The 14,767-nt window shown below is 47.1% G+C and overlaps 1 long non-coding RNA gene across 1 annotated transcript; it reads left to right on the top strand.

Moving 5' to 3' along the window:
• Positions 1-470: 470 nt before the first annotated feature.
• LOC131424156 (uncharacterized) lies at positions 471-14,420 on the top strand. Its single transcript, XR_009226715.1, has 2 exons — positions 471-2,860; positions 2,900-14,420. It is a non-coding gene; the product is annotated as an uncharacterized LOC131424156 (long non-coding RNA).
• The last annotated feature ends 347 nt before the right edge of the window (positions 14,421-14,767 follow it).

The following is a 14,767-nucleotide window of genomic DNA, read 5'->3' as shown; positions in this document are numbered from 1 at the left end:
AGTGCAGCTGGTGACCAGGAGCTGGAACTCGGGGACTGCGGGCCCCGCGTAGGTCTCTCCTCTTCTTGGTTGCTTTATAGGGTTCTCATGTGAGGGCTTGACTGTCCAAGGGGCCTCAGCAACCTGGAGGCTGTACCCTGCGCCTCCAGGGCAGAGGGCATGTGCGCACCTGCCAGAGGCCTGAGGTGGGCTCCGCCCAGGTCCTAGAGGTCTTGGGCATTCCCGCAGCAGCGGGTGCCCTGTCCCCAGGGGACTGCAGGCACAGGTTCCTGAGTAGGAGCGCCTGCCCTACCCGGGACAGCATGGGAAGTTGTGGGGGGACTGGAAGGAGGTGAGGCCTGGGGCTGCGGGCGGGTCAGAGGGGGAGATTTGGGGTTTCAGGCGACCACCGTCCCTGGTGGGAAGCTGCACAGCCTTGGAGCCGTAGGGAAGCTGGGCGGGCTCCCTGCTCCGGGAGGCTGCCTCCCCGCCATGCAGATGGGGTGCTGGGGGAGGGCCTTCGGGGTGGGGTCGCTCAGGAATGGCGGCAAGCTGGTGTGGCCCCTCAGTGGGCCTGGGCGCCGAGCCCTGGGCGAGCCGGAAGGCAGAGCTCTTCTCGTCAATGGTCGCTTCTGGGATAGACCGCCGGTGGCTTTCCTAACAGAACACGGGTCCTCAGAGCGCCGGAGATGCTATTGCCCCCAGCGGTGCTGGCGAGGCCTCCCGCCCGCAGGCACTGGGCTTTCTGGCCTTCAGGGAGGCAGGAACCCTCCACTCTTCAGTCTCTGCCCCCAAGCATACCGCACTGCCCAGGCTGAGAGAGCAGCGCCACTTTTCAGAAAGGAAAAGCTATGAGAAAGGTTGTCCCCTCTCCCTAACCCTAACCCTAACCCTAACCCTAACCCTAACCTCTCCCTACCCAAGTGGCGTGGTCAGGGCCCTCGGGAAAACGGGGGCCATCGAAGCTCAGGAGCTGGCAGGGGCCCTGACGACCATGTGGGCCCCTCAGTGGACTCCCAGTCCTGCCAGGGCCTTGAAGTGCACACGGGCCAGACCTGGACAGACCACCTTGAGGTTCTGAGAGTTGCCCTTGGAGTAGGAGGCTCGAGCTGCAGAGGGAGGTGACTCGGTGTCAAGCGCCTGCCTCCTGAGCTGGAAGTGGTGGGCGGGATCTCCCACACTCCTCTTGGCCTGGGGGGGACCCAGTAGCCTCCACTGGGTCAGTGCCCAGGAGGCCAGGCCCACTCCCCCACCCCCACCTCCCCCTTGGCTGGGGTGTGGTGCAGAGGGAGAGCACTTGCCTAGTCTGTGGCAGGCCCTGGGGTCCCTCCTGGGCCCTGGATGGCAGGGAGTGAGCAGAGAGGTTGGAGTGTGCCTGATAAGGTCCACCTGGGCTTTCTCCTCATTGGCTTCTGCAAGGTAATTGAAGGTAAAACGCGTGACTTTTTCTTTTGATGGGAAGAAGCAGATTTGGATGGAACTAATGTTGGAATCTAGATGGAAAGGGGATTCTTTGCCTAAGACATCAGTGTGGGAGCCCAGCTGGTCACTCAGGCTTTCCTTTTGTCCGTCCCTCCCTGTCTCCTTCCTTTCTTAATTTTTTCCTTTTTAGGTTCCTATAAGGGATCAAGAGCTGGGATGCAGAGAGGGCTGAGAAACAGTCTCTGAGGAGCTCATGCTCTAAGGGTTAATTTGAATGATTTTCAAAGAGCTCCAATGAGAAATAGGTCTGTGTCATATGGAGGGTGAAGCCTCAGTCCTGTTGGTCATGGAAGGGGCACAGGGAGGTGGAGTGACGATGACAAGGAGGTGTGATTTTGGAAGTAAGTCCTGAGAATGGGCTCATTCTTGGTAAACCAGGAATGCCCTGGAAAATTGGTGATTGGCAAGTGGAGTGAGTGAGTCTTACTTTTTTTTATATATATATTTATTTTTTTTGTTGTAGTTGGACACAATACCTTTATTTTATTTTTATGTGGTGCTGAGGATCAAACCCAGGGCCTCGCACATGCTAGGTGAGTGCTCTACCGCTGAGCCACAACCCCAGCCCCTAAAGACCCTCTTAATCAATCAATTCAATTTATTTATTTATTTTTGGTACCTGGGGATTTAACCCAGGGGTGCTTCATCACTGAGCCACATTCCCAGTCCTTTTTATTTTCTATTTTGAGATGGGTCTTGGTAAGTTGCCTGGGACTTCGCTAAGTTGCCGAGGCTGGCCTTCCGAGCCCCACCTCCTGAGCTGTGAGGATCACAGACATGTGCCACGATGCCTGGCGGTTTTTATTTTTTAGAGCAATTTTAGGTTACAGTAAAACTGAGGAGGAAGCCTGGAGATGTCCCACGTGCTCCCTGTTCCCCCGATGTCCTCCCACACTAGGGATGTCCCCCATCAGAATGCTGCAGAACCTGCACTGATGTGTGTCTGTCACCCAAAGCCCGTAGTTCACACGACGGCTCACTCTTGTGGCGCACCTTCTAGGTGTTCTAACAGCTGCGTAGTGAGATGTGAGAATCACCTCACTGCCCGAGTCCTCGGTGCTCTGCCTCCTTACGCCTCCTGCCTGCTGACCCTCGGACGGTACCGCTCATCCCTTCACTGCCTTCGTAAAGCGCCTCGGTCAGTAGCAGGCCTTTTGAGTTTCTTCCTTGCCTTTCAAGACTTCAGATCACAGCTTCTTTATCCATGCGCTGTCTGAAGGACATCTTGCCTGCTTTCAGGTTTTACCAATCATGAATGAATCTGCTGTAAGCATCCCTGTGCAGGTTTTGTGCTAAGGTAGGCTTCCAACACTTGATAGACCAAGAAGCATGATCACTGGGTTGTATGCTGAGAGCTTATCTGGCTTTTTGAGAAACTGCCCAACCACCTTCCCAAGTGGTTGTGCCATTTTGTATTCCTGTGAACAGTGAAGGAGAGTTCCTGTTGCTCCCCATCTTTGCCAACACATGAGGTGAGTCATGTTCTGAATTGTGGCCTTTCTAACGGGTGTGTAGGGGTGTCCCACAGTTGTTTAATTTGCACTTTGAGGATGACATGATGTGGAGCATTTTTTCATATCTTTTTTCTATCAGTATATCTTCTTTGGTGAGGTGCTTTTTAAGGTCTTTGGGTCATTTTTTTACTCAGTTGTTTATTATTTTTGAGTTTTAAGAGTTCTCTGTGTGTTGGTGGATAGTAACCTTTCGGATATGACTTGTGCAAATATTTTCTCTGGTTGTAGTTTGTTTTCATTCTCTTGATAGCCTCAGATATTTTCATGAAGTCCAGTTCTTTCCTGGTTTGTGTCTTAATTGTGTTAGAGTCCTTCCCAAGCCCCAACTCAGCTGGGTGTCCTCTGCTGTCTCCCAGGAGTTTTGTAGCTTTGTACTTTACATCCAGGTCTGTGATCCAGGTTGAGTTAATTTTATGAAGAGTGTTAAGAATGTCTAGAAATACTTTTATTTATGTGTGTAGTTACTGTTTGTTCCTGTACCATTTGTTGAAAACATTTCATTTGTTCCACTGAACTGCCTTTTCTTCTTTGCCAAAAATTCATAGACCTGTGTTGGGCACCTGTTTTTTTTCGTGGATCTGTTAGTCTCTCCTCTCATCAGGCTCCACCATCGTGTTTCCTGTAGCGTCCTGTTAAGCTCTGAAGTCAGGTGGCCTCAGTCCCACCAACTTGGTTCTTCTCGGTGATGTTTTACTATTCTAGTTCCTTTGCTTCTCCATGTAAATTTTAGGGTTAGTTTGTCAATATTCTCGCAATAACTTGCTGCATTAATCTACTGTTCAAGTTAGGAAGAACAGACATCTAGACAATACTGGATTTTTTTCCCTATCTGTGAATATGGAATATAGCTTTCTTTGATTTTTTTTTCATCAGAGTTGCATTATTCTTCTCATATAGCTCTTGTACATAGTGTGTTAGATTCATAACTAAGAATTGTCAATTTCTTTTGCTAAAGTTAATGGTATTGTTTTAATTTCTAATCCTACTCACTTGTTGTTGTTATATGAAAAAGCAACTGACTTTTGTGTTTCACTGTGTATTTTCCAACCTCGATATAATTGCTTATTAGTTCCAGGAGTTTTTTTCTCCCCATAAATCCTTCAGCTTTTCTGCATAGATCATCAGGTTATCTGCAAACAAAAACAGTTTTATTTCTTCCTTCCTAATTAGTGTACCCATTATTTCCTGTTCTAGCCTTATTGCATTATTTAGGATTTCTAAGATAATGTTGAAAAGGAGTGCAAAAGAGGGTACCTCCTTCTCTGTTCCCTCCCCTGTTCCTAATCTTAGTGGGAAAGCGTTTACCTTCTTACCATTGAGTATATCTTGGCTGAGTTCTTCACAGACATTCTTTATCCAGTTGAGGCAGGGCGTGGGTTGTCCTTGGTAAGGCCTTGTTGTCCCTCAGTGTTCAGGAGAGCTGGAGGGATGGCCACTATTTGGCTCCTGGCAGCAGTGACTTCTATCTTCTTTCTCTCTTGATTGTCCTGGCTAGAGACTCATCTATTTTATTAATTTTCTTCAAAGAATCATCTTTTGATTTTTGTCTATTGATTTCAATCTCATTCTTATCAATTTTTATTGACTTCCTTCAAAGAGTTAACTTTTGGTTTTCTTGATTTTTATCTAAGCACTTTTCTGTTTTCAATCTCACTGATTTCTGCTGTAATTTTATTATTTATTTTCATCTTACTTTGGACTTAATTTTCCTTTCTTTTTTTTAGTTTCATAGTATGGAACTTTATGTGATTGCTTTTAGAGCTTTCTTCTTTTGCAATAACATGTCTTCAGTACTTCCCTCTATGCTCTGTATTTCCTGTATCACACACATTTTGATAAGTTCTGTGTACACTCATTTAGTTTAAAATATTATTTGATTTATTTTGTAACCTATATTTAGGAGCATGTTGTTTGATTCCCCAGTATTTTGGGGTTCTCTGCTTTTCCTGTTACTGCGTTATCGTTCAATTCCATTTTGTGGGACTGAGCTTTATGGCTCACAGTGTGGTCTATTTTGAGCATTCTGCGTGTGCTTGAGAAGAATATCTCTCTCTTGTTGGGTTGAATGGTCTCTACATACCCCTTGGGCCCAGGGCATTGCTGAGTGACTGAGTTCCCGCCTGCGGCGTCTGTTTCTGATAGAGGGTGTTGTGGCCCCCGTCTCCCCTTGGCTCTGTCAGTCTTGCCTCACACATCTTGACACTCCTTAGGCATATACACATTGAGGGCTGTTACATTGTTTCGGAAAACTGAGCCCTTTATGGTCGAGTGACACCCACTTTGTGCACCGACACCTCTCTTGCTGAACAGTCTGCTCTGTTGGAAATGATGACAGCTTCTTCCACTTCCTTTCTGTTGGTGTGAACCTGCGATCGCTTTATCCTTCACTTTCAATCTATTTGTGTCTTGGTATTCACAGTGTTTCCTACAGACAGTGTGTACTTGGGTCTTGTTTGATGTTCCGCTGACCACATCTGTCTTTTCATTGTCTTAACTGCTAACATTCAAAGTAATGATTATGATAAATATGATAAGTGATAAATAGTATGTATTAACCATATTTATTATTATTTTCTATTTGTTATCCTTGCCCTTTGCTCCTATTTTTCTTCTGTTCTTTTTCTACCTTTTGTAGTTTTGATTGAAAATCTTATGATTCCATTTTCTTTACTTTCCTAGCCTATTATTCATACTCATTTTTATTCTTTAAAGTGTTTTCCGTAGAGTTTGTAGTAAACATTCGCAACTACTCCAAGGTGACGTTCCAGTAACGCTGCACCACTCCACCATCTAAAGCATCACAGACAGTACAGCCATTCACTGCTGAACCAGGGGGGTGGATTTTTGAGAAGGGCATCATCGTGAGGTGATGTCACTGTTGTGCCAACACCACGGTGCGCACACACAAACTAAGGTGGCCTGATGTCATGGGTGATCTCATGGGGTTGCTGGTACCTGCAGTTATCACCGACTGAAACACCATCACACAGGACCTCCGTGTCTTGATTTTACCTAAGGATCTGACTGTAATTCAGGTCCCTCTCCTTCATTTTAAGCCCAAGTGATTATGTGTACATATTTGCACATTTGTGTATTCAATGTACTTAGTCATGTGTGCTTCTGTACGTATCTTGGGTATTTATATTGGGTGTGTGCAAAGATGTGTGTATGTTGGTTATGTACGCAGGCATACATAGGTAAATACGGTGTGGCTGTTATTTTGAATAACGTATTGTCTACTAGCTTGATGTAGAGTAAGAAGAGGTTTTTATCTCACCTTTGATGCTCTTCCTTTGTCTGGGTCTGAACTTCTTTTGACTTGTTTTTGCAAGGCAGGTCTCCTGCTAACTAGTGTCAGATTTTGAGAACGTCTTTATTTCTCCTTCACACTTTAAGGATGAGTTAGTTTTCAGAGCACAGAGTTCTAGTTTGGTGCTATTCTCTTGACATTTTAAGTGACTTGTCCCTCTCTCTTCCTGCCCATGTGGTTGCTGATGAGACATCAGATGTAATTCATGTCTCTGTTTCCTTTCAGGTATGGTGTTTACCCTGACTTTTTTCAGGACAGTTTGTCTTTGATTTTTCTGTAGTTTGAATATGATTATAAGTGTCATTCTTAATCTCTCCCATTTATCTTGCTGGGTGTTCTCTGAGTTTCCCGGAAAGTGGTTTGGTATCCAGCCACAGTTGGGGACAGTCTTAGTCATCATTGTTTCAAATATCCCACCCCCTTCCTTCTGGCGTCCCACTGTGTGTCTGCCGTACTCTGTCCCCTCCTCTCTCTCCCTTCCTTCTGGCGTCCCACTGTGTGTCTGCTGTACTCTGTCCCCTCCTCTCTCTCCCTTCCTTCTGGCGTCCCACTGTGTGCCTGCTGTACTCTGTCCCCTCCTCTCTCTCTACTTTCTGCAGTTGTTCCACAGTCCTTGGATATTCTGGGGTTTTTTTTCAGGCTTTTTTCTCTTTTCCATTCAGGCTTTTTGGTTTCTGTACCCTCAAGCTCAGAGATTCTTTCCTCTGCTGTGTTTGGTAAACCAGTTTAGTCTATCAAGGGCATTGATCATTCCTGTTATAATTATTTTGGTATGTAGCTTTTCTTTTTGGGTCTTTCTTAGACTTTCTGGCTCTCTGCTTTCCTCAGGCTGTATTATATTTAGGATACTTGCATCAAAAATGTTTAAAATTCCAGTTCTGATAATTCCAATATCCCTGCTCTGAATCTGATTCTGATGCTCGCTCTTTTCAAACTTTTTTCCCCTTTATTAGCGTAAGATTTCTCATAAGTCTTCCCCAGTAAGTTTGTCTTTGGGGCAGGACATCGTGCTCTGGGTCAAGGAGCTATGGCAGACGGGCCTGTGGTGATGTGGTGAGGCATGGGTAGGGGTGGGGGAGAATGTGCCGAGGTCCTTCGGGGAGCTGCAGGCTTTGGTGGCTTGCATGGCATGGGCTGTGTGCTTTGCAAGAGCTTCTTAGGCCTCATGGGTGAGAGGGATGTCGGGGCTGAAGCTGGAACTCCCTCTGTGCACGTGGAAGACCTTGGCTGGCAGCAGAGGGCACTGTCCTCCCCTCATGTCAGTGAGCCTCTGGGTAGCCCCCGTTCTCAGGCTCCTTGCGCAGCTGCCTCAAGAACAGAACTCTTTTCAAAATGAACACTCTACGTATTTCAGAATGGTTCCTCTCCTTGCCTGCCAGAAACACGGCAGGTGTTTTCCCTGAATTGAGATTCACCATGATACCCTGCAGAACACATGGTACAGCTCAGAAACATGGGGACCTCCAGGACTGGTTCCCTGGTGCTGGACTTGTGTGCATGGTCAGTTTCCATCTGGGTTCTGCCCTGGCCTAATTCCCGGGCAGGTTTGGGCTCCCGAGTCTCTGTTCTCATAACTGTGATCCTCTTTGTTCACCTCTGGGTCTCTCCAAAGCTGGAGTCGGGTGGTCTTGCGACCTCACTTCTCTAATGCATCTAAAAAGGGTTGTTGAATTTTCAGTGTGCCTTGCTTTTCACGGTTGTGGGGACTCTGCCAGACTGGAAACTGGAAGGTAAAGTCCCTTTTAAAGCCAGGTGTGGGGTGAGACTCACAATAGACTTCACCTCTTTTCCCTGCACAGCTCAATAGCTTTGAGAATAGGTCAGTGCTATGATCAAGGTAAACATATACACACTCCACAGCCCATCCTCATGCACCTTTTGTTGACCCTGACAGCCCTGATCCACCTTGTCCCAGGCAGGGCCCTGTGCAGTGTGGTCTGCAGGGCCCCAGTGGCCATCTGGCCACAGTGCAGGTGAGGGCTTCGCCTTGCTGTGTGCCCGGTTCCTCCAGGTCGCAGTGTTGCCCCCTGCCTTTAGACGCCCTGTGACTTGTCTAACCGTTCTCCAATTTTGGGTAGCTCCTGGTGTTCGGCTGTTGTACCTATGCCTAGGGCATGGCATCAGGTGTAGGTTTTCTTTTTCTTGGGTCAGCACCCAGGAGGGTTGGTGGATGACACGGTAGGTGCAGGTTTGCTTCAAGAGAAGCTGCCCATCTGTTTCATGGCCTTACTGTTTCATTTTGCATTCCACTAGCAGTTAATAGTCTTCTAGTGGCTTCACCTCCTTGCTACTGATGGAAAGTTTCAGTTTTATTTCTAAGGAGCTTAATAAGCTCCACATGCACAACAAAAACTACACCAGGCACATAGTACACAAATTGCCTCAAATTCGAGCTAAAAATTTGAAATCGGGGAGATGAACAGGGATCAGAATGACAGAGTAGAAGACAGTGGAGCAAGAAGTCGCCCTCAGCCTGGGCACTGCCCAGGGAGATAGATATCAAAATGAAAGGCAAGATAGGCTTCTGGACATGTGGAACCCAGGAGCGTTTGGGTCAGCCTGTCTTCTTTCCCAGTGGTGCAGCACCACAGACTGGTGGGTTGAAAGGAGAGAGGATCACTCTCCTTGGCTCAGGTCGTGGTCAAGGCTGGAGGCTCCCCTCCAGGGACGGCCCTCTTGCTGGCAGTCCCGTAGCCTCCCAGAGCATCACCTGGCAAGGGCCAGGGAGCACCTGAGTGTTGTTTTTGTCCCTTCTTCTCATAAAGCCGCCAGGGTTCAATCACAGAGCTCCACCACGGCGACCTTATCCAATCCTATTACCCCTCAAAATGCCACCTCTAAATGCCACGGTTGGATCCAATCTCCATCCTCTTAATACTTCAGATGGGGAAGTTTCTGCCCTGTTAATACTTCTGCATGGGAAGCCTGGTGCGACACTTAACTTACATCCAAACCACAGCAGCGTGCGTCCCGGAAGACCTGCACCACCAGGATGTTAAGCAGGTCTTTCAGGAAGAAGGGAAATGGCACCGCAGTACCGACTCACCAGGTGACAGCAGTGCCGGTGAAGATGGATGTGTATGGGAGCAGTAGAAACATCCATTACCTCAAAGTACCTTCAAAGCAGCAGGCTGAAGACCAGACATGACAAGGAGGTGGTGTGGGGTTCAGGATCTGCGTAGCAGCAAATGGTGTGCCAACTCAAGTGGAAGGAAGGTCGAGTTGCTGCAGGGGACTGTAAGTTTATACTCCCTGAGAGCCAGTGCAGTCCTGCTGCAAGGCAGACTGCAGGCTACTCTGATAGACCAGAAATCAAGGAGTTACAGCTAGTGAGTCAACAGAAGAGATGAAGAGGAATGCTGGCAGCACCATGTTAGTCCTAGGGGTGTCAGAAGGGAGGACACACGCAGAGGAGCACAGAGAAGACAAGACGATAGATTGGGCAAATGAATTAAATAGACACTTCTCAAAAGAAAAACACAAATGGTCCACAAATAAATGAAAAAATGGGGCTGGGGCTCAGTATTAGAGTGCTTGCCTCTAGCATGCATGAGGCACTGGGTTCGATCCCCGGAACCACATAAAAAATGCTAAATAAAGGTATTGTGTCCATTTACAACTAAAAGAAATGTTTAAAGAAAAAAAAAAGTTCAACACCATTAGCAATTACGGAAATGTAAGTCAAAGCTATACTGAGGTTTCATGATACTCCAGTTACAGAGGAAATGAGCAAGAATAAAAATGCTTGAGAGGGTATGGAGAAAAAGCAACTCTTGCACTCTTGGAGAGATTGTAAATTAATACAATCACTATGGAGATTAGTATGGAGGTTTCTCAGAAAACTAGGTGTGGTAACACTATGATCTTGCTGTGCCACTCTGTCCTGAAGAATAAAAGTCATCATACTACAGTGGTACATGCTCACCCTTGTTTTATAGCAGCCTGCAATAGCCAAACTGAAACCAGCTGAGGTGTCCATCGCTGGATAAATGGTAAAGAAAATGCGGTATATGTACAGTGTAGAGTTTAACTCAGGCATAAAGAGCAAAATGCCAAAGAACAACAAAATTATGTCATTGGCAGAAAAACAGATGGAACTGGAGAACATCGTGTTAAGTGAAATAAGTTAGACTCCGCAGGACAGGTTGCATGGATCCTCTCATATGGAAGCTAGAGAGGAGTAGGGCAGAGGAAGGAACTGAGGGGGATTAGTAGAGCAGAGGAAAGGGACCTGGGAGCGGGGTGTGGGGAAGGAAGGAGGAGGTGCTGGAGAAGGGAATGGACCACATTGTGGATATGCTTGTATGAATATATTGCAACGAATCCCACTATTATGCATGATTATAATGTACCAATAAGAATTTAAAAGGAAACACCCTTTCAAGACGCGTTACTTCCTCCAATCAGATCCCACCGCCTAGTTAACACCACCTCTCAGAGGTCCATCTGCTATCAGTGGATTAGTCCACTGGTGAGGTCAGAGCCCTCCTGACCCAGGCGCTCCCCAATGCCCCACAACTGAACACTGCCAAGTTGAGGGCTCAAGTCTTCAATACGTGAGCCTCTGGGGAGCTGTTCCAGATCCAAGCTGCAACAGTTACCTGAGGAGCACATTGTCTATAGGAGGAAGCAGAGTTTAAAAGTAAAGAGATGAGCCGGGCTCTGTGGCGCACATTTGTGATCCCAGCTGCTCCAGAGGCTGAGGCAGGAGGATCTCGAGTTCAAAGCCAGCCTCGGCAACGGCGAGGCGCTTGGCAACTCAGTGAGACCCTGTCTTGAAATAAAATACAAAATAGGGCTGGGGATGTGGCTCAGTGGTTGAGTGTCCCTGGGCTCAATCCCCAGTACCAAAAAAAGTAAAAGAGATGGAAGAAGATATCCTAATGGCAATCAGAATACTGATGGCAAGACCACGTAAGTGTCAGGAAAGGTTTCCAGGCAAAGTGCATCTGGGATAAAGAGGTCAGCTCCCAGTGACCAAGGGCAGTTCATCTGGACAGCTGACCCAGAGCAGTGATTGAAAGAATCCCCAGGAGAAAGCCACAGTTACAGTCAGCTTTCTTGGTGCCCTCCCTCAGAGCCCACAGGGCAGGGGAGGACACTGGCATCAGCCGAGGGACGCCAGCTGAGCAGCGTGTAGTAGTACAGGATGCCCAGCCTCAGCGAATGCAGTCTCCGGGAGGGAACTGGGTGTGGCCGTGCCCGGCCGAGTGCTGGGCCGGGAAACAGGCCTAACAGGTCCAAATCAAGCATGTTCTCTGAACAATGGAAGTTCTAAAAATCCACAACAGAAACAAAAGAGCAAGAGCTGGAAAATAGCTTGAAAATCCCCCAAATATTTAGAAATGAAATCATATACTTCTAAATAATTCCTGGGTCAGAAAAGAAATCAAACACTTTAAATGTTTCTTTTCTTTCTTTTTACAGGCTGGGGATGTCCTTTAGCCAGCTCGCGTTGCTGGGACCAAGAGACCTTACAAGAGGAGTCTAGAGGAAGGAAGGTCCATTGGGACTCATGGTTTCAGAGGTCTCAGTCTGAAGACGGCGACTCCACTGCTCTGGGCCTAAGATAAGGCAGAACATCGTGGCAGAGAGCCAGGGTAGGAGAGCTGCTGAGCGCACGGTGGGGTCAGAAGCCAGAAGGAGCAAGGAGGGAGGGGCCTCAGGAAAGACGCCCCCTTCCAGGGCAGCCCCCAGTGACCCACCTCCTCCAGCCTCGCCCCACCTGCCTGCAGCTGCCACCCAGGTCACAGCTCTCACAGTCCAAGCACTTCACCTCCGAACATTCCTGCATAACAGGAGCTTTGGGGGGGACCCCTCACATCCAAACCTTGGAACCCAGGGCCTCCTAGGCCAGTGTCTACTGCTAAGTCATGTCCTAGCGCTAGAAAGCATTTTTTTTAAAAAATTTTTTAAAAAATATTTTGTTTATCTTTATGTGGTGCTGAGGATTGAACCCAGGGCCTCACATGTGCGAGGCAAGCGCTCTACCACTGAGCCCCAGCCCCAACCCCTAGAAAACCTTTTTACTAGAATAGAAATGAATACAAACATGTTCATCATCTCAATATCTGTGGGACACCCCTGCCGCAAATTTACTCATCAAATGTCTGTGCTAGAAAAGAGGTGATCACAAGTCCCTTCTTCGCACCTTGGGAACGTGGAAAGAGCAAGCATACAGATGAAAGCACCAATAAAGAAACAGGACTGGGAGGCTGAGGCACGAGGAAGTGAGTTCAAAGCCAGCTGTAGCAACTTACCGAGGCTCTAGGCAACTCAGCAAGACCCTGTCTCTAAATAAAATACAAAAAGGGCTGGGGTGTGGCTCAGCGGTTGAGTGCCTTTGGGTTCAATCTCTGGGACAAAGAAAAGAAAGAAAAATAGAAAACAAAAACAAGTAAAAAAAATCAATGTAGCAAAAATATACCACATTTTCTTTACCTATTCATCTACTGATGGGCGCCCAGGCTGGTTCTGAAGATTGGCTATTGTGAATTGTGCTGCTGTGAACCTGGGTGTGCATGTGTCACTATAGTATTCTGATTTTAATTCTTGAGGATAAATCCCGAAGAGTGGTATGGCTGGGTCATTTGGTGCTTCTGTACCTAGTCTTTTGAGGAAACGCTGTGCTGCTTTCAATGGTGGTTGTCCTAAAGTACAATCCCAGCAACAATGGAAAGGGTTCCTTTTCCCACACGTCCTCCCCAGCATTTGGTATTGTTTATATTCTTGATGCCTGCCGTTCTAACTAGAGTAGGATGGAATCCCAGTGTGTATTTGCTTCATGCAAAAATTCTTAAATTCTGGACCGTGAATATAGCTCAGAGTGCTTACCTTGCATGCACAAGGCCCTGGGTTCAGTCCCCAGCACCACACACACACACACATGCACACACACACACAAATCTTAAATTCAACAATGTGTAAAAATAGATAAAACCAAATGAGGTCACATGGGTGGGGTTCATCCCAGGATTACAAATGTCGGGTTAACATCCGAAAATCAGTGCAATATTTGGTGTTAATAGAATGAAGGACAAAACCATATGGTCATCTGACAGATGCTCCCATTCTTCTCACAACGTCAGGAGAACTGGGAGCAGGTAAAGGACAACTGCATCCCTGTGCCCCCAGGAGCAAGAACCAGACAGGAAACTGCACTCATGGCTTCTGTGGAGAGAGTCTGCTCAGGGAGCAGAACAGGAAGTGTCACTTTCCATGCCACATGGGGTAGGGGGACAGCATGCCACCTATGCAGAAAATTCTACAGCAAGCATAATAAAAAGCATGGAATGGTTCTCATGATCATCCACACAAGGATACAAGGTCAACACACAAAGCACAGTAATGTTTATACACGTCAGCTATTAACAGTCAAATTGAAATCAAAACACTATCGTTTATGGCAGCATCACACATATGAAACACTTTGGGTTAAATGTGACCAAAGATGTAAAAGAGATTTAAACTTTAAATTGTAAACATTGCTGATATTAGAAAGTCACTGGAGAGGTGTGTTGCATTTGTGGTCAGAAGACTGCACACTGCAATGTGTGTCCTCAGATTGATTCAAGAGAGAGAACCCTATCTCAAGGTCATCGGTGTTTTTTTTTTTTTTTTTTTTGTGAGAGAGTGTGAGTGTGTGTGTGTGAAAGGGAGAGAGAGAAAATGGACAGGCTGACTCTAACTTTATATAGAAATGGAAACAGAGCTAGACAAAATAAAAGAGCCAGTCGGAGGTCCCACACAACATGATTTCAGGATTTGTGCACCTACGTTTTTGTTATGGTTTGGATGTGAGGTGTCTCCAAAAGCTCATTGTGAAACGATGCAAGAAGGTTCAGAGGTGAAGTGATTGGGTTAGGAGAGCCCTGCAAAACCTAACCAGTGCATTGATCCCCTGTGTGGAGTAACTGGGTGGTGACCCTGTGTGGGTGGGGGGTGGCTGGAGGAGTGGTCACTGGGACTGTGCCTTTGGGTTTATATTTTGTCCCTGGAGAGCAGAGCTCTGCTTCCCGGTGCCTTGTCCTGAGCTGCTGACCTCCACCGTGCCTTTCCTCTGGTGTCCTGCCTCAGCTGAGGCCCAGAGCTGTGGAGTCAGCTCCTGAAACCAAATAAACTCTCCCTCCTGCGAAGCTGTTGTCAGGTCTTTTGGTCGCAGTGGTGAAAAGCTGACTAGAATGCCAAAGATCCATGCTTCCACAATACATCGACCTTTTTTTAAATTTTCAAAGATGCAGAAATGATTAATAGCCAAGAATGATCCTTTACAGATGGTGCTGGAATGCTCCTATATCCGTATATTGGAAGACGGAGGCTGTTCCTGCCTTAACTATTCACAAGCCTAACTCCAGGTGGGCCACAGACCTGTAGAACCATCAGGAGATGACCTTGGTGATCTCAGGTCAGGCAGGGGCTTCTTCGATGTGGCACCAAAAGTGTGATCCCAGAGAGAGAGGGAGGGAGGGAGGAAGGAGATACC

Source organism: Marmota monax, unplaced genomic scaffold (genome assembly GCF_021218885.2).
Source record: "Marmota monax isolate L192 unplaced genomic scaffold, Marmota_monax_Labrador192_F-V1.1 WCK01_AAM20220418_F8-fsc00234, whole genome shotgun sequence".
NCBI lineage: Eukaryota > Metazoa > Chordata > Mammalia > Rodentia > Sciuridae > Marmota > Marmota monax.
Note: the sequence above shows the minus strand (reverse complement) of the source record. Positions and strands in the feature narration are given on the sequence as shown.